Source organism: Rattus norvegicus, chromosome 3 (genome assembly GCF_021556685.1).
Source record: "Rattus norvegicus strain SHRSP/BbbUtx chromosome 3, alternate assembly SHRSP_T2T, whole genome shotgun sequence".
Lineage (NCBI taxonomy): Eukaryota > Metazoa > Chordata > Mammalia > Rodentia > Muridae > Rattus > Rattus norvegicus.
Window position 1 is genome coordinate 136,720,684 of NC_141536.1, and position 20,101 is coordinate 136,740,784.

General features: G+C 37.5%; 1 pseudogene; it reads right to left on the reverse strand.

Moving 5' to 3' along the window:
• Nucleotides 1–889: 889 nt before the first annotated feature.
• LOC148006558 (eukaryotic translation initiation factor 1 pseudogene) lies at nucleotides 890–16,068 on the reverse strand (annotated as a pseudogene).
• Nucleotides 16,069–20,101: the final 4,033 nt, after the last annotated feature.

Below are 20,101 nucleotides of genomic sequence, written 5' to 3' on the forward strand. Positions count from 1 at the left end.
GTATGTAATGTGACCAGCAGAACTGCAGAACTGCATCTGCTTTATCTTTTGAAACAGTCATTATTATTATTATTATTATTATTATTATTATTATTATTATTTCTGAAAACAAGATGTATTTTAATAAGAATTTAAATAAATTACATAACATTGAAACTGGAAGGGAAAAGGAAACCAAAAGACCAGTTTGTTCGTTTACATGGAACTGGGCTGCAACTTGTTTTGAGTTGAAATCTCTACAGTTAGCCACAAGGTTAATGGCACCAGCTTGATTTTTGCTTCCTCATTGTAAGTTTAACTGATATCAGGCTGGTCTTACCCTTCATGTTTCAGCATCCCTTCGTTAGTATAGATCTGCCTAAATATAATGCCCTAGTGGTGAGCTAGTGTCCATGACTTCTCTGGAAAGGTGGCCCTTTCTGAATTTTGCCTACCTGGTCAGACACCAGGGGTTCTTTTTATGGCCAGAGACTCTATATAGTGACATAGCTGTGTTAGTTACCATACTCTCAGTCACCTGAGCTGTTCAAATGGTGATACTCTTCTAGGGTTGGGGTCTCTCTCAAGGGAGTCCCAAGGAACTTCTGGTCACACATACCCATTACACAGCTGTGATTTGGGGGTTCTTGTCTTGCCTGAAACCCTGTTATTGCTTTGTTTCAGGGTAGAAACTGTCATGGATTATTGCTTAACCTATGTAAATGAGGTTCAAGACCTGGCTTTTCTCAGTTTATTGCATGAAGGAGTTACACTACTCCAAGGTAAAAGTGGACCCTAAATGAGTACATTAGACAAGCTGTAAGGTTTCTAAACTTGTGACAAGGGACACCAGGGAAATTCTACTCATTGGACGGAAATCCTCACTTAAGTTTCAGAGAGCTACAAGCACTTAAAATCCATGAATCTTCAACTGATCGTCCTTAGCCAGTCCAATTTCTATCAGGAACTGGCATATATTCTTGCATTGGTCATCTTGTAGCTGAATTATTTCTCCATATTCTACATGTTCAATTACAGTACAATTGCAAGCAAATTTCTTTTTAAACGCCTTCACTAGTTTATTTTTAAAAAATTTTTATTAGACACATTTCTTTACTTACATTTCAAATGATATTCCCTATCTGAGTTTCCTGTCCATAAGCCTGCATCTCCTCTACTCCTCCTCCCCCATAGAGGTATTCCCTCTATACATCCTCCATATTGCCCCCATCCCCATATTCCCCTGCACTGGGGTTCCAACCTTGCCAGGACCAATGGCTTCCCCTTCCCCTGGTGCCCCAATAAGGCTGTTCTCCGCTATACATGCAGTTGTAGCCCTGGGTCAGTCCATGTATAGTCTTTCAGTAGTGGTTTAGTCTCTGGAAGCTCTGGTGTATTGGCATTCTTGTTTTTATGGTGTTGCAAGCTCCTTCAACTCTTTCAATACTTCCTCTAACTTCCCCCAAGGGCGTCCTGTTCTCAGTTCAGTGGTTTGCTGCTAGCACTGTCCTCTATATTGGACATGCTCTTGAAATGTCTCTCGGGAGAGATCTATATCCGGTCCCTTTCAGCATGCATTTTTTAGCTTCATCAATCTTACATAGTTTTGGTGGCTGTAAATATATGGGCCTCATGTGGGGCAGACTCTGAAAGGCCATTCCTTCAGTTGCTGCTCTACACTTTGCTTCCACGTCCTCTCCCATGGATTATTTGTTCCCCTTTTAAGAAGGAGTAGGATCATCTGTATTTTTGTCCTCCTTCTTCTTGAGGTTCCTTTGGTCTGTGGATTGTATCTTGGGTAATTTGAGCTTTTCGGCTAAGTGGATACTTAACAATGCTTGCATACCAAGTGTGATTTTCTGTGATTGAGTTACCTCGCTCAGCATGGTTCTAGTTCACTCCATTTGCCTATGAATTTCATGAAGTCATTGTTTTTGATAGCTAAGTAGTACTCAATTGTGTAGATGTACCACATTTTTGAATCCATTCCTCTGTTGAAGGGCACCTGGCTTCTTTCCATCCTCTGCTTGTTATAAATAAGGTTGCTCTGAACATAGTGGAGCATGAGTCTTTGTTGTATATTGGCGCATCTTTTAGGAATATGCCCAGGAGAAGTATAGCTGGGTCCTCAATAAAGGAAATGTCCAATTTTCTGAGGAACCTCGAGAATGATTTCTAGAGTGACTGTACCAGTTTGCAAATCCATGAACAATAGAGGAGTGCTCCTCTTTCTCCACATCACTGCCAGCATCTGCTGTCATCTGAGTTTTTGATCTTAGCCACTCTGACTGGTATGAGGTGGAATCTCAGGGTTGTTTTGATTTGCATTTCTCTGATGACTAAGGATGTTGAATGTTTCTTTAGGTGCCTTTTGGCCATCCATTAATCCTCAGCTGAGAATGTTTTGGTTTGCTCTGTACCGCATTTTTTTAATAAGGCTATTTGTCTCTCTGGAGTCTAACTTCTTGAGTTCTTTGTATATTTTGGATGTTAGCTGTCTATCAGATGTAGAATTGATAGAGATTTTTTCCCAATCTGTTGGTTGCTATTTTGTCCTAACAATAGTGTCTTTTGCTTTACAGAAGCTTTGCAGTTTTATGAGGTCCCATTTGTCGATTCTTGATCTTAAAACATAAGCCATTGGTGTTTTGTTCAGGAAATATTCCCCAGTGCCCATGTGTTCAAGACTTTTCCCCACTTTTTCTTCTATTAGTTTGAGTGTATCTGGTTTGATGTGTAGGTACTTGATCCACTTGGACTTAAGCTTTGTACATGCTGATAAGAATGGTTTGATTTGCAATCTTCTACATGTTGACCCTCAGTTAACTATCATCATTTGTTGAAAATGCTGTCTTTCTTCCATTGGATGGTTTTAGCTTCTTTTTCAAAGATCAAGTGACCATAGGTGTGTGGGTTCATTTCTGGGTCTTCAATGCTCTTCCACTGATCTATTTGCCTGTTGCTGTACCAATACCATACAGTTTTTATGACTATTGCTCTGAAATACTGCTTGAAGTTAGAGATGTTGAGTCCCCAAGAAGATCTTTTATTATTGAGGATAGTATTTGCTCTCCTGGTTTTTTTTATTCCAGATGGATTTACAAATTGCTCTTTCTATCTCTATAAAGAACTGAGTAGGACATATGATGGGGATTGCATTGAATCTGTATATTGCTTTTGGCAAAATGGTCATCTTTCCTATATTAGTCCTACCAATCCATGAGCATGGAAGCTTTTCCATCTTCTGAGATCTTCCTCAATTTCTTTCTTCAGTGATTTTAAGTTCTTGTCATACAGATCTTTCACTTGCTTGGTTAAGGTCACATCAAAATATTTTATATTATTGGGGACTATTGTGAAGGGTGTCATTTACCTAATTTCCTTCTCAGCCTGTTTATCCTTTGAGTAGAGGATGGCTACTGATTGGTTTGAATCAATTTTATACCCTGACACTTTGGTGAAGTTGTTTAAGTAGTTTCTTTTTATTGTATTCACCAGTGATCCCTTGGACAGTTGTAAGGGTCTTCCTGTTTCCCTGTTGAATTCTTATAAGGAAATAATCCTCAGTTCCAGCAGGAAGCTGGTCATCACCCTTATTTGCATCATCAGAGGGGTTGAAAGAGTGGAGGTTCTGGATAGCAGACCTACAATATGATTTCTTTTCCTTAGTGGAAATGGCCTGCTAATGCAGCTGCCAGAGAAGACAGGCTGCGGTTTTGGATGTGGGTGTTGGGGCATAGTGTTGGAAGCAGTGGGTTTGAGGGGGAGGCAGCTGAGTCCTTTGCAGCAGCTCAGTGACTAGGGTTCATAATTATTTTTTTAAAGCCTGGGTATTGACAAAATTGAGGTGTTCTAGACTCCAAACATAGGTAGATTTTTTCACATTCTTGTCTAATTTTCATAAAGGTATCAAAATACTCATTTAAGAGTGGAAGACAAACACTTTACATGTGTTTGGTCATAGAGTCATTGGAAAACATCTTTTGGTATTTCCTTTTCTTTTTAAAATAATCTTTCTCTTTCTTTCTTTCTTTCCTTCTTTCTTGATGCTTTTCCATAGATACTGGGTATTTTTGAATTTTTTAAAATATTTTATTCACATTTTAATTTATATTTCAAACCTTATTCTCTTTCATGGTTTGCCATCCATAACCCCCATGCCTCCCCATCTCATCTCCTATCCCCCTTCTTCTCTGAGGGTGTTCCTGTTTCAAAAACCCCAAACCATTCCAGCCTCCCAATCCTGACATTTCCCTACCTTGGGTGATACAGCCTTGGCAGGACCAAGGGCTTCTCCTCCCATTCAGGCACAACAAGGCATACAGAACTCCAAATAAATAGGACCAGAAAAGAAAGCCCTCGCATCACAAAATAGTCAAAACCCTAAATGCAGAAAACAAAGAAAGATATTTAAAGCAGTAAGATATGACGGTAAAGTAACATACAAAGGCAGACCTATAAGAATTACACCAGACTTCTCACAGGGGCTATGAAAACCAGAAAATCCTAGGCAGATATCATCTAGACGCTAAGAGAAGACAAATGCCAGCCCAGGCTACTATGTCTAGCAAAACTCTCAAATAAAATAGATTGAGAACCCAAGATAATCCAAGAGAAAAGCAAATTTGCACAATAACGTTCTACAAATCTAGCCCTACAAAATATAATAGATGGAAAACTCCAACAGTGGGAGGAAAACTACACCCTAGAAGAAGCAAGAAACTAATTTTGCAACAAAACCAAAAGAAGAGATTCACACAAACATAATTCCACCTCTAACAAGGAAAATAACAAGAAGGAACAATGACTATTCCTTAATATTTCTTAAGACCAATGGAACCAATTCTCCAACAAAAAAATATTGACTAACAGACATGATATGTAAAGAAGACCCAGCATTTTACTGCATAGAGGAAACAACCTCAGAGACAAAGAGAGGTACTACCTCAGAGTAAAAGACTGGAAAACAACTTTCCACACAAATGGTCCAAAGAAACAAGTTGGAGTAGCCATTGTAATATCAAATAAAATTGAGATTCAACCAAAAGAAAATGAATGACATTTCATGTTTATCAAAAAATTCCACCAAGTTGAACTCCCAGTCTTGAATAAGTTCCAAATGCAAGGTCACCTACATACATAAAGGAAACCTTATTAAAGGTCTTAGCACCCATTGTACCTCACACCATAATAGAGGGAGACTTCAACAGCCTCATCAATGGACAGATCATGGAAATAGAGGCTAAACGGAAACATATAGAAACTAAGAAGTGATGAACCAAAAGGATTTAACATATATGTGTAGAACATTTCATCCTAAAATGAAAGAATATACCTTTTTCTTAGTATGTCATGGTACCTTATCCAAAATAGGCCATAAAATTCCATAGTTACAGGAAGATTTGAATAATCACATGCACACTGTAAGATCACCATGGACTAAGGCTGGTTTTCAAAAACAAAACAAAAAATAAATGACAGAAAGCCCACATATACATTGAGTTGAACAAAGCTCCCCCAAATGATAATTTGGTCAGGGAAGAAATAATGAAAGAAATTAAAGATGTTTTAGAAATTAATGAACAGGAAGACACAACATACCCAAAACGTATGGGGCATGATGAAAGCGTGCTATGAGAAAAACTCATAGGTCTGAATGCCTTCAAAAGGGAACATGAGCGAGCAAACATTAGCAGTTTGACAGCACATGTAAAAGCTCTAGCACAAATAGAAACCAATACACCCAAGAGGAGTATAAGGCAGGAATTAATTGAACTCATGGCAGACATCAACCAAGTAGAAACAAAAAGCACTATACAAAGAATCAACAAAACCAGGAGCTGGTTCTTTGAGAAAATCAGCAAGACAGATAAACCATTAGTCAGCCTAACCAGAGGGCACACAGAGTCTATCCAAATTAATAAAATCAGAAATGAAGAGGGAGACATGACAACACAATCAGAGGAAATTTGGAAAACCATTTGATCGCACTACAAAAGCCTGTATTCACCAAACTGGAAAATATGGGTGAAATGGATAATTTTCTAGACAGATTCCCGGTCCCAAAGTTAAATCAGGATTAGATAAACTATCTAAGCTATCCGATAATTCCTAAAGAAATATAAGCACTTATTAAAAGTCTTCCAACCAAAAGAAGCACAGGACCAGATGGATTTAGGGCAGAACTTTCTGGAAGACGTCATATCAATACTGCCCACACTATTACACAAAATAAAAACAGAAGAATCACCACCCAATTCCCAATAAGCCAAAATTACGCTTATAGCTAAACCAAAGAAAATCTCAACCAAGAAAGAGAACTTCAGACGAATTCACCTTATGTGTACCCATGCAAAAATACTCAATAAAATTCTTGCAAACTGAATCCAAGAAAACAGCCCAATCTTATTGATTATTCCCTAAAGTTAAACTAGCCATTCTCTATTGATTTTATTCTATTTCAAGTTAGAATACAGTGTATTAGAACACCAGAAAATGTAGATTTTCACATATGACCATTCTATCTTAAATACAGTGCATAGGTCTAGCTATGTTCTACAAATTTTTGCATGGCATCAGTAAATAAGGAAATTTACTGTATTTACATGGTTGTTCTCTCATTCTAGAGTGATGCTTTTTAAACAATATGGTTGTGTTTGCCTTTTTAAACTGTATTAACCTTCATTGACTTTATTTCATCACATTCAATACATTTTTCCCTTGCTTCTTTTCATGTGCTTTTATTATGCGCATTCTTTCAAATTTAGTTTCTTTGATATTGAATCAAGTAATAAGTAGATCCCTCCTATCAACTTTCCTCGTCCTAGTCCACCATTCAGATAACCATCTATGGGCTTATTCGGAAAATTTCTATCTCTGTATATTCAATGTTAGTCCTGAGGTTTTTCCTCTGTCACATTAAACTTTCCTTCTTTAGCAATTTATATTTCTTATAATTTTTATATCTTTTAAAGGGATATTTTTCACAGTTATCATATGTTTTCTTTCTCAGGCTTAGTCTTTTTGCTAGAACATATTCAAAGCTAGTGCTGACATGTGATCTTTTATTTGAATCAATTTAACTGTACGTCTCAGGTTCATAGATCCTGGCTCTTCACCATAAGAAAAGGTGATACTTTTTCCTTAAATAAGCTTTCTCCCTGGAGCCTTATCAGCTTACACTGCATACCTTAGACTTAGCAAGAGGCAGACAACCAGGGAAATGTCTTAATCCCTCTCCTTTTCAGGATTTTTGTTAGTGTATAGTTACAAGTGTGATTGTGTCCCAAAGACAAGAGTGAAGTCCATAAACCCTCGAGTTATGAGGTAGCAACCGAGGTAGGAAAGACAATTCTCTGCTTACAGAAGGAGTTTCTAGACAGTAACATGCTTTTGTCTAGAAAATAAGACCATGTGTCCATGGACTAAAGATGATGGCAATGATAAAAGTTTTGAATTGCAAACTCAGTGACCTCTTCTTCATCCCAAGCTTGGATTTGTATCTATCACATGACATCATTTATTCCAAAGTCAGTTGGGAGCTAACTTTCAGAAAAAGTTATGTTTCTGTTGTATATATGGCTGGAACTTCTGAGTCAGGACTGTCCTGTCTGGATCTCATTTTTCTGTTGATATTGCAACCATATTCTATGATCTATATAATATCCTGATTCCCTTATTAATTAAGGGTTTTCTAAGTACTGTTGCTCATATGTGTCTGTTGATAAGTTTTAGTTGTATGGTTTATTTTCAGGACAGAGCAAGAAATATAAAAATAGCAGGGATCTATAATGTACTTTAGTCATGATTTCCTCAGAACTGAATCTGGAGCTTTGGCAAACTAAAGGACAATACATGTAAGGGAGTTAAAACTGTCTGCTCTGTACTGTAGTTTTCTAGATAATGCTAGCTACATCTACCAAATATATCCCTGTTTTCTGTTATTTACCTTTCCTGTCTCTGCATCATCTCCAGATATTCATCCATTCCAAAGAATCCTTCCTTTCATTTCATTCCTTAGAGGACACCTAACACTTATCCTGGTTTCTCAGCATGTGCCTTTCCCAAATGCCCTTGCCATTCTTTCCTACATGCAAATTTCACATTAAAATGCTTCTGTAAACAGAGGACCTGATCATCTTCAAAGGCTTATAACCTCACATTAGTTTTAGGGAAAAAATTTGAAGGCATGGATTTAATACCTGGAGTCCTGATTTTTCAGATCTAACCTCCTAACACCTGCATCAAAAATTTCAGTCCCTCACAGTGCTATTATATCAGGAGCTACAGGAAGTACCAACTTGCTGAGTTCGAATTTTCTTTTCAAATCAACTGAGAGTTCATCTATAGTAGAAAACGAAGTGACCCAGTCAGTAGTTATGAGCACCAATCTCTTTAGTCAAACTTGCCTATAGTTCTTCCAGAGCCTAACCCCACAAGGCCCAGATAAAAAGGAAATATAATTGGGCTTTTGTAATATCATCAGGGAAGTCAGAAGATATTTTAACTGAAACAATATATACTTAATATTTACTAGTAAACGATGAATATTTCAAACTCTGAAATCTCCTAGTCCTGTACTTTTTGTAGTGATATTTATAGCATTGGTAGTATTTTAATACTATTTTTTATGTCAGATAAAGCACTAAATGTGCATTATCCATACTTATAGTCTTAATACTTGTCTTTAAGTTGTGTGATTTCTAAGCATTTCCTGGTGGTAGGGATACACACTTAAAGAGAGTATATAAACTCTTTGTATGTACATGATGATACATTCAAGAAGGTAAAGTTTGGACCTGACCTCGACCCATAGCTCACTATATTCAGATTACATGGGGGAGAGAGATGGACTCCCAGAAATGCACAGGGGAGATGACCACTTTTGCTCACATTCCTGGCCCAAAAGGAATCAGCCTGAAGCTGTCTGGATATAGGATCCTAGGAACAATCAGGGACAGGTTGTCTCTTGTTTATGCCTGTGCCTGGAGCTGAAAGCTGGTCTCCAGGAGCACTGACAAGTTTGAGAGCAGAAGTAAGACCACCACTTCTGCTCTGAGGGACCAACCTGAAGACCTCAGAACATAGGAATTGAAAGCAGTCTGGGAAAGGATTGCTCCACATTTTGCTTTCTCTCAGAGCTGACCTGGTTATGTATCTCCCCTGGGGAGAGAGCTGGATTCTCCAAAATGAGGACAATCCTGAGAGCACAGATGAAACCACCACTTTTGCCCCCTTTTCTGGATCTAGAGGTATCAGCCTGGTGCCATTTGGACAGAGGCACCAAACAACTGTCTTGGACAGGATACTTCTGGCTTCTGCCTGGGCCCAGAGCTGACACTGTGACACAACTCTCTATACCCAGATATCACTGGAAAAAGTCAGCCTCCAAAAGTCTGCTAAAACAGAGGCTTACATGAGTATCAAGCTATTTTAAGAGATAGCAAGAGCAACTAACACCAGAGATAACCAGATTGCAAGAGGCATGTATAGTACCTACAGAACAAACCAACACTACTTGGGAACATCAGAACACAGTTCTCCCACCAGAGCAAATATTGGATATCCCAACACACCAGAAAAGCAAGATTTGTTTTCAAAATCATATCTCATGATGAAGATAGGGGACTTTAAGTAGGACATAAATGACTCTCATAAACAAATACAGGACAACACAGGTAAACAAGTAGAAGCCCCAAAAGAGGAAACAGAAAAATCCTTTAAGGAATGATAGGAAAACAACCAAACAGGTAAAGCAATTGAACAAAACAATACAGGATTTAAAAATAGAAATAGAAACAAAGGATACACCCTGGATATAGAAATCCTGGGAAAGAGATAAGGAGTCATAGATGCAACCATCTGCAACAGAATTCAAAATAGAAGACAGAATCTCAAAGGCAGAATATACCTTAGAAAACATTGACACAACCATCAAAGATAATGTAAATTGCAAAAAGCTACTAACACAATACATCAAGGAAATTTAGGACTCAATAAGAAGGGCCTGGAACTGCCTTTAACAAAATTACAGGAAAAAAAAAAACTTCTCTAACCTAAAGAAAGATGCCAACAAACATACAAGAAGCCAACAGAACTCCAAAGAGATTGGACCCGAAAAGAAATTCCTCCATTGACATAATAATCAAAACAGTAAATGCACAAAACAAAGAAACACATTAAAAGCAGTAAGGGAATAAGGTCAAGTAATATATGAAGCAGACCTAACAGAATTACACCAGACATCTCAGCAGAGATTATGAAAGCCAGAAGTTCCTGGGAAAATGTCATGCAGACCCTAAGAGAAGACAAAAGCAAGTCCAGGCTACTATGTCCCGAAAACCTCTCAATTAACATTGATTGAGAAACCAAGATATTCTAAGGAAAAACCAAATTTGCTCAGTATCTATCCACAAATCCCACTCTACAAAGGATAATATATGGAAAACTCTGACACCAGGTGGGAGACTACATCCTAGGAAAATCCAGAGAATAATCTTCTTGCAACATACCCAAAAGAAGTGAGCCACAGAAACATAATTCCGCTTCTAACAACACACATAACAGGAGACAACAATCTCTATGTTATAATATCTCTGAATATAAATGGATTCAATTTCCCAATAAAAAGACATAGACTAACCATCTGGATATTTAAAGAGATACAACATTTTGATGCATAGAGAAAACACACCGCAGTGACAAAGAAAGACAGTACCTCAGAGTAAAGGCAGGAAAACAATTTTCTAGCAAGTAGTCCCAAGAAACAAGCTGTAGTAGCTATTCTAATATTCAGTAAATATACTTTCAACCAAAGCTGTCAGAAAGATAAGGAAGGATATTTCATATTCATCAAAGGAAAAATCCTCCAAGATAAACTCTAAGTACTGAACATCTATGCTCCAGATGAAATGGCATCTATAATCATAAAAGAAAATGTATTAAAGCTCAAAGCACACATTGCACACATTGTGAGGACAGAAAATAGTTTGAGACTTCAAATCTCACTCCCAGCAATGGACAGATCATGGAAACAGAAACTAAACAGAGACATAGAGAAACTAACAAAAGTTATGAACCAAGTGGATTCAACATATATCTATAACACTTTCCATCCTAACAGAAAAGGATATCATTTTTCTCAGCAACTCATACTATCTTCTGTAGGGAGCGGCACATATAGATAAAAAATGGCACTGACATCTGGTGGTCCTTTGTGGTTAACACCCACAAAGTGCATGTCCTGGCATTTCTCAGGCAGCTATCAGGCTGGAGTGATATTCATGCTAATGAGGTATTTCATGCTCCACCAATCCCTAGAGGACAAGTATATAGCCATAGCCTGTTTTGTATATAAGGCTGGTGCCTTTGTTGCTCGGGGTCCCCGTATCAACAATGAGGTGTTCCTGCAATAAAGGGCTGTTGAGAAGAATCCAACGGTGTTGCGTCTTCCTTGCCGGACGAGGTGGGCATTGCAATCTTCTCCAAAATTGACCATATAATTGGTGATAAAACAGGTATCAACTGATACAAAACGATTGAAGTAATGCCATGCATCCTTTCAAATCACCATGAACTGACTTTTTTAAATAACAACAAAAATAACAGAAAGCTCATGTTCACATGGAATCTGAGCAATGTTATACTCAGTGATAACTTTGGGAAGACATTATAAAGTTTTTACAATTTACTGCAACTGAATCTACAACATACCCAAACTTATGGGACACAATGAAAGAAGTAAAAAGAGGAAAGCTCATAGCTCTATGTGCCTCTAAAAATAGAGAAAGCTTACACTATTGGCTTGACAGAACACATAAAAGTTCTAGGATAAAAAGAAGCCAATACACCCATGAAGAGTAGAAGGCAAGAAATAATCAAACTCAGTGTGAAACCAACCCAGCAGAAGCAAAAATGAGTTTACAAAGAATCCACAAAACTAGGAGCTGGTTCTTTGAGAAAAGGAACAAGATAGATAAACCAGGGCTCCAACTGGATATGTAGCAGAGAATAGCCTTGTTGAGGCACCAGTGGAAGGGAAAACCCTTGGTCTTGCCAGACTAACCAGAGCTCACAGAGAGAGTATCTAAATTAACAAAATCAGAAATGAAAGGGAGATTTAACAACAGAAACTGAAGAAATTTATAAATCATCAGATCCTACTGCAAAAGCCTATATTCAACAAAACTTGAAACTCTGGATGATATGGACAATATTCTACACAGATACCAGGTACCAAAGTTAAATCAGGATCAGATAAACCATGTAAACAGTTCCATAACTAAGAAAGTAATAGAAGCAGTTATTAAGAATGTCCCAAACAAAAAGCCCAGGACCAGGTATTTTTAGTGCCAAATACTCTCAGACCTTCATAGAAGAAATTATACCAATACTATTCCTAATATTTCATAAAATAAAAACAGATGAAACATTATATAATTCCTACTATGAATACACAATTATGCTTATACCTAAACCACACGAAGACACAATAACTTCAGGCCAATTTCCTTTATGAATACTGATGTAAAAGTACTCAATAAAATTCATAGGCAAATGGAATGAACTAGAAAATAACATCCTGAGTGAGGTTACTCAATCACAGAAAAACACACTTGGTATGCACTCATTGATAATTGAATATTATCCAAAAAGCTCAAATTACCCAAAATGCAATCTACAGATCACAGGAAGCTCAAGAAGAAAGATGACCAAAATGCAGATGCTCCCACTCCTTCTTAAACGGGGGAAAATATTCATAGGAGGGGATATGGATGCAAAGTTTAGAGCAGTGACTCAAGGAATTGCCGTTCAGAGCCTGACACACATGCAGCTGTATGTATGTACGTATGTATATATATATATATATATATGTATATATATATATATATATATATATATATACAGCCATGAAAGCTGGTTAAGATTGATGAAGCTAAAAAAAGGCATTAGAATAGGGACTGGATACAGATCTCTCCTGAGAGACACATCCAGAGCATGTACAATATGGAGGTCAATGCTAGCAGCAAACCACCAAATTGAGAACAGACCCAATTGGGGGGAATTAGAGGAAGTATTAAAAGAGTTGATGGAGCTTGAAACCCCATAAAAACAACAATGCCAACCAACCAGAACTTTCAGGGACTAAACCACTACCGAAAGACTATACATGGCCTGAACCAGGGCTCCAACTGGATATGTAGCAGAGAATAGCCTTGTTGAGGCACCACTGGAAGGGAAAACTCTTGGTCTTGCCAAAGTTGAACCCCCAGTGCAGGGGAATAATGGGGAGGGCAATAAGGGAGTTGTATTTGGGGAATACTTGTGTGGGGAAGGGTGAGGGGAAGAAATGGTGAGTTATGGACAGGAAACCAGGAGGTGGAATAACCTTTGAAATGTAAGTAAAGAAATGTATAATAAAAAAATTTAAAAAATTCTCACAAAGAGAATTCAAGAACACATCAAAATGATCATCCATCATGATCAAGTAGGCTTCATCCCACGGATGCACGGAGGTTTAAATATACAGAAATCCATCAAAGTAATCCAGTATATAAAAAATTCAAATGAAAAAACCACATGACATCTCATTAGATGCTGAGAAAGCATTTGACAAAGTTCAACACCCCTTCATGTTAAAAGTCTTGGAAATGTAAGGAATTCAAGGCTTATACCTAAACATACTAAAAGCGATACATAGCAAATCTGTAGGCAACATCAAACTAAATGGAGAGAAACTTGAAGCAGTCCCACTAAGATCAGGGACTAGACAAGGCTGCCTACTCTTTCCCTACCAATTCATCATAGTACTAGACGTTGTAGTCTGAGCAGTCAGAGAACAAAGTCAGGTCAACATGATACAAATCTGAAAGGAAAGAGTAAAAAAAATCACTATTTGCAGATGATATGATAGTATACTTAAGTGTCCAGAAAAGTTCCACTAGAGACCTCTTAAGTTTAATATACAACATCGGCAAATTGACTGGATATAATATTTGCTCAAAAATGTGTAGTCTTCCTTTACTCAAGGAATTAACAAGCTGAAAAAGAAATTAGGGAAATGACACCCTTCACAATATTCATAAATAATATGAAATTCCTTGGTGTGACTCTAACCAATCAAGTGAAAGATATGTATGATAAAACTTTTAGTCTCCGAAGAAAGCAATTGAAGAAGATCTCAGAAAATGGAAAGTTCTCCCATGTGTCCTGGATTGGCAGGAATAATATTTTGTAAATGGCCATTTGGCAAAAAAAAAAAAAATCTGCAGATTCAATGCAATGTTCATCAAAATTCCAAATCAAGTTTTCATAGTGTTAGAAAGAGAAATTTGCATATTCATTTGGAATAACAAAATAACAACCAAAAAAAAAAAAAAAGAATAGCTATAACAATCATCAATAATAAAACAACTCCTGGGAAATCAAAATCCTCGATCTCAATCTGCATTACAGACCAATAGTGATTATAACTTTACAGAATTGGTACATAGACAGGCAGGTAGATCACTGGAATAGTTTTGAATACCCAGAAATGAACCCACAAACTTATGGTCACTTGATCTTCAACAAAGAGCTAAATCCATCTAGTGTATAAAAGATAGCATTTTCTTTTTTTTTTCTTTTTTTTCATCTTTATTAAATTGGGTATTTCTTATTTACATTTTGATTGTTATTCCCCTTCCCAGTTTCAGGGCCAACATCCCCTTAACTTCTTCCCCTCACTTTCTCTATGGTTGTTTCCCTCCCCATCCTCCCCACATTACCACCCTACCCCCAACTATCACATTCACAAGTGGTTCAGTCATGGCAGGAACAAGGGCTTCCCCTTCCACTGGTGCTCTTAATAGGTTATTCATTGTTACCTGTGAGGTTGGAGCCCAGGGTCAGTCCATGTAAAGTCTTTGGGTAGTAGCTTAGTTCCTGGAAGCTCTGGTTGGTTGGCATTGTTGTTCATATGAGGTCTCAAGCCCCTTCAAGCTCTTTCAGTCCTTTCTAGATTCCTTCAACAGGAGTCCCATTCTCAGTTCAGTGGTTTAATGATGGCATTCACCTATGTATGTGCTGCATTCCGGGTGTGTCTCTCAGGAGAGATATACATCCAGTTCCTGTCAGCCAGCATTTCTTTGCTTCATCCATCTTACCTAGTTTGGTGGCTCTGTATGTATGGGCCACAGTTTGGGCAGGCTCTGAATGGGTGTTCCTTCTGCTTCTGTTCTAAACTTTCACTCCCTATTCCCTGCCAAGGGTATTCTTGTTCCCCTTTTAAAGAAAGAGTGAAGCATTTGCATTTTGGTCATCCTTCTTGAGTTTCATGTGTTCTGTGCATCAAGGGTAATACAAGGATTTGGGCTAATATCCACTTAAAGGATGGCATTTTCTGTGTATGGTGCTGGTTCAACTGGCTCTCAGCATGGAAAAAATGCACATTGGTCCATCCTTATCTCCTTGTTCAAATCTTAATTCTACGTGGATCAAGGACCTCTGCATAAAACCAGATACACTCAAGTAAATACAGTAAATTGGGGAAGGGCCTTGTTCTCATGTGCCCTGGTGAAAATTTCTTGAAGAGAACAATAATGGCTTATGTTCTAAGATCAGAATTGAGAAATGGTACTTCCTAAAATTACAAAGCTTCTGTAAGGCCAACGACAAAGTCTCTAGGGCAAAACGGCAACCATCAGATTGGGAAAATATCTTCACCAATCCTGCACCTGATATTGGACTAATATGCAATATATAAAAAGAAATCTAGAAGGTTATCGCCAGATAATCAAATAACAGTAGTAGTAGGAGCTTCAATAAACAGAGGAATTAACATGCTTAGCAAGCAAAAAGTGCCACTCTTTATAATGCTGATCAAGGCTAGATACATGGTCCAAGTGTTCCCATCTTAACTTTTCTCTTTTCTATTTCTTGCAGCCATCATCCTCAAATCTCTGTCTATACCAAAACTACCCTTCATCTCAAGTTATCCTCTAAAGGAACCTACCACATCTTCAGCTTCCTCAGATCTGACACTTCCTGCTTGTCCAGATCTGACACTTTCTTCTTGGCTTGCCATTTTAAGGTCTTTTTAGAATTTAGCATGTAAAAGAGTGCTTGGATATACCTCAATCTTTTTTTTCTTCTTATTTACCTACTTTCTCATTTAGACAAAACATTGATAACATACCGGGTATTTCAAATTGGATACTGAACGAAGTAGGGAAGAAATTCTAAGTATGGCAGCAATATATAGCAATAGTAGAAGATAACCTAGGATGCCATCAAAAAGAAGATTGGTAGAGCAGCTGGATTTAATTCATTGGACACTTACTTCCTAAGTAGCATTTTCTATTTCTATAAATGCTTAGTTTCACCTTATATTTCACTTTTATATTCCAAAGCACTTAGAAATTTATTTTACCTTAATTAAAAACAATAATTTGTCCTTAATTTCTTGATGGTTCTGCAAATTTCAGATATGGAAAGATGAAGGTGAATGTTTTAAAACAGTGTATTACCATGATAACCATGTCAGTTTGTGTTGACTTGTGTTGTATATTTTGTTATAAAAAAATTAGACTCCTGGCACAAAGTTGAATCAATGTAGTTCAGTAGCCCTATAACCAAATCTGTCTACCCTCAAACATACTGTTGAGTACAAAATAGAAAAGTATTTAGGAAATTTGTATAAAGGCTCTGAGGGATAGGAATCAGCTTCATTCATTCAACTATATTTGCCTCATTATTATATTTCTTCCTTCAGAAGGATAAATTTTATTTTTGCTGTTTGATTTTTGAGGTTAATGAATTTGGTTCCTACTCATTTAAATGTGTTAAGTTCCCCATCTCTTTTTTCATGTAGTATTATTAAATCATCCACTAAACCTTTTAAACTTTCATTTGGGTCTCTCTGGTTATACTGACCCTCATGTAAAACATTTTACAGTGAAAATTTAATTTGTTCTCTACTTTGTCAACATTATAACGGATTTTCAGGCAAAGAGTGAGGGAAGATACCTCAGGACATTCCCAGTTTCAGGTCATTTACCAGCTTCCACGTAATAATGTTTATTAGACTATCTTATTTAATGCCATTAAACAATCCATGTTGGAAGTTCCATTTATTGTTTTATTGTGCCCCTCTAAGGTCGTCTTGCATAATAGATCCTGTCCCAAGTTGGTGTAGATTTGCAGAGACTTAATTAAGATAGAGGATTTATCTATTTTTGGAAAATTAATTTGTGGAGTGCAAAAATCCTGCTTAAAGAAATTTAGGTAATATCCAAATTGCAGCCATCAGTTTCTATATCCTTTATAGGGAAGGATATTTGGCTAGTATTAGTAACCAATTGAGTTAATTGATTTGTGTATATGCTCAAATTAATGTCCTTGATCAACAATTATGGCAGAGACACAGCCATTCTTTCAATCTAGTGTTCTAGGCAAATGGATTGATCTAGATAATATCATCCTGAGTGATGTAACCCAATCACAAAATAACACACATGGTATGCACTCACTGATAAGTGGTTATTAGCTCAAAAGCTTGAATTAAACAAGATGCAATTCATGGACCACATGAAGCTTAAGGAGAAGGATGATCAAAATGTGAATGCTTCAGTTCTTCTTAGAATGTAGAACAAAAATATTCATAGGAGAAGATATGGACACAAAGTTTGGAGGAGGACTTGCCATACCTGGGGATTTAGCCCATATATATGCAGCCACCAAACCCAGATAATATCGCTGATGCCAGGAAGAGAGTGCTGATAGGATCCTGTTTTAGCAATCTCCTGAGAGGCTCTACCAGAACATGACAAGTACAGAGGTGAATGCTAGCAGCAAACCATTGAACTGTGAATGGGGTCCTCACTGGAGGAGTTAGAGAAATAATTGAAGGAGATGAAGGGTCTTGTAACCCCGTAAGAACAACAACCAACCAGAGCTCCCAGGGACTAAATCACTACCCAAAAATTACCCAGAGTACATGGATAGATCCATGACTCCAGCTGTGTATGCAATAGGTGATTGCCTTGTTGGGTACCAATGGGAGAAGAAGCACCTGGTCCTTCAAAGGTTGGACCCTTTCCTCAGTGTAGGTTCAAGCCATGGTGAGGAGGCAGGAAGGGTTGTGTGGTTGGGGAAGGGGAATACCCTCATAATAGAAGGGTGAGGAATGAATGGCTAGGAGGTATACAGATGGGAAACCAGGAAAGAGGATAACATTTGAAATGAAGTAAAAATACAAACCCTCCCTCATATTTTCTTGAGCACACAGTACTGCTGGCAGACATTTTTTCCTTTTGAGAAAAGCATTAGACAGGCTTAAAAATATATCTGGACATCTGCAATAGGATTTCAGATCCACAAGAGATATTAGAGATCATCTAGCATCTTCAATTTTATATATAGGAACTATGACCCTGGACACAGAGGATAAGCTATGCTTACTGATCCATGTTGCAGAATTAGAAGGGAGTTTGCAAAATTGGGAAGCAAGGGCATCAATGTTGAATATCACCCACACTTTATAAATGTGAAATACTAAGAAATTGCAGAGACCCAACAGTAGACTGTGACATATCTAAAGTTCACTAATCTGTTTGTAAAATTAAGTTTCTTCATCTGGAAAAATGGAGATGATAAGCTTTCCAGTCAGCCTGAATATACAAGTATTATGTATTACTATACCTTAAAAATAGATTGGTAGCTATTTTAACTTACTAGCAGAGGTTTTTAAGACCCTTGATTTTGCTCTTTCTTACAGATTATGATGTTTAAGTCAGCTATTCGTGCTCTTACATTCCATTAGTCAACAAACCCCTGCTTCTTGCAATTACCCTTCAATGGTGTCCTTATGAAGCCTATGTAGATGATTAAGCCATAGTATGGTCCTCAACACTGAACTTGATATGCTACAAGCAAACCACAGTGAAGAATTCAGGAAATTCCACAGTCTATGACTTTGGATTTGAAAGGCAGGGTTTATGAATATAGAAAAGTCTTCTAGAGAAAGAATTGAAGGAGCTTAAGGGGTTTCCTACCCCAGAAGAAAAATACCAACCAACCACAGCTCTCAGGGACTAATCCACCCTCCAAAGAGTACACATGGAAAGACCCTTTGCTACAGCTGCATACATAGCAGAGGAAGACCTTGTTGGGCACCAATCGAAGAAGCTCTTGGTTTTGCCAAGTCTGGACTCCCCAGTGTACAGGAATGTCAGGTTGGGGTTGCAGGAAGAGGTGGTTGGTTGGGGAGAGAATACCCTCATAGTAGAAGTGGGAGAGGTTATGTATCGGGATGGGAGTTCATGTACAGAAAACTGGGAAACGGGATAACATTTGAAATGTAAAAATTTTCCTCTAGAAGGAGTTTGATGCTTCAAAACAAAAAAAATATTAAAAAAAGAAAAGACCTCTAGAAAGCTCTGTAATAATAATAAGAAAAAGGCCAGATGCATTCCATCATGACAGGCCCACTTTTTTATACACTTTTACGGGAAGATAGTTGCATTGCTGTTGATAGAAAAGCATCTTTTCTTACAAGTGACATTTGAAAATGCCAATATTGCATGTCAGGTTGCTATATGACACATTATAAAAACAAAGTATTTCTGAATTTATTTATTTGTATTCAGATATCATACCATCCTATTTGAAACCACTGGCCATTACCCTGTCCTTTCAAGTATTGGTTCATCAATAAATATTGCAAATGTATCATGGATAGTGTGTGTGTGTGTGTGTGTGTGTGTGTGTGTGTGTGTGTGTGTTTCTGTGTGTTTCCCTTGTTTTTCATGGTATGGAATTGCTTATTTCCTGTGGTTGCTTCGATCTCTGAGTCAAAGAAGAAATAAAAAAATAAAGACTTTCTAGAATGCAGTGAAAATGAAGACACAACATACTCATTTTTATGGGGCATAGTAATAGCAGTATTAAGAGCAAAGTTCATAAAATTATGTCCCTCCTTCAAGAAATTATCATCCTTAGACAGTAATTTTTTAAATTGTATTTTTCTTGGAAAATTTATGTATTACCATTTCTAATGTTATCTCCCTTTCCCCCTCACTCTGCTTCTATGTGGTTGCTCTCATTCCCAGCACCCAATTTTCTGTGTGGTTTTGTTTGTGAATAG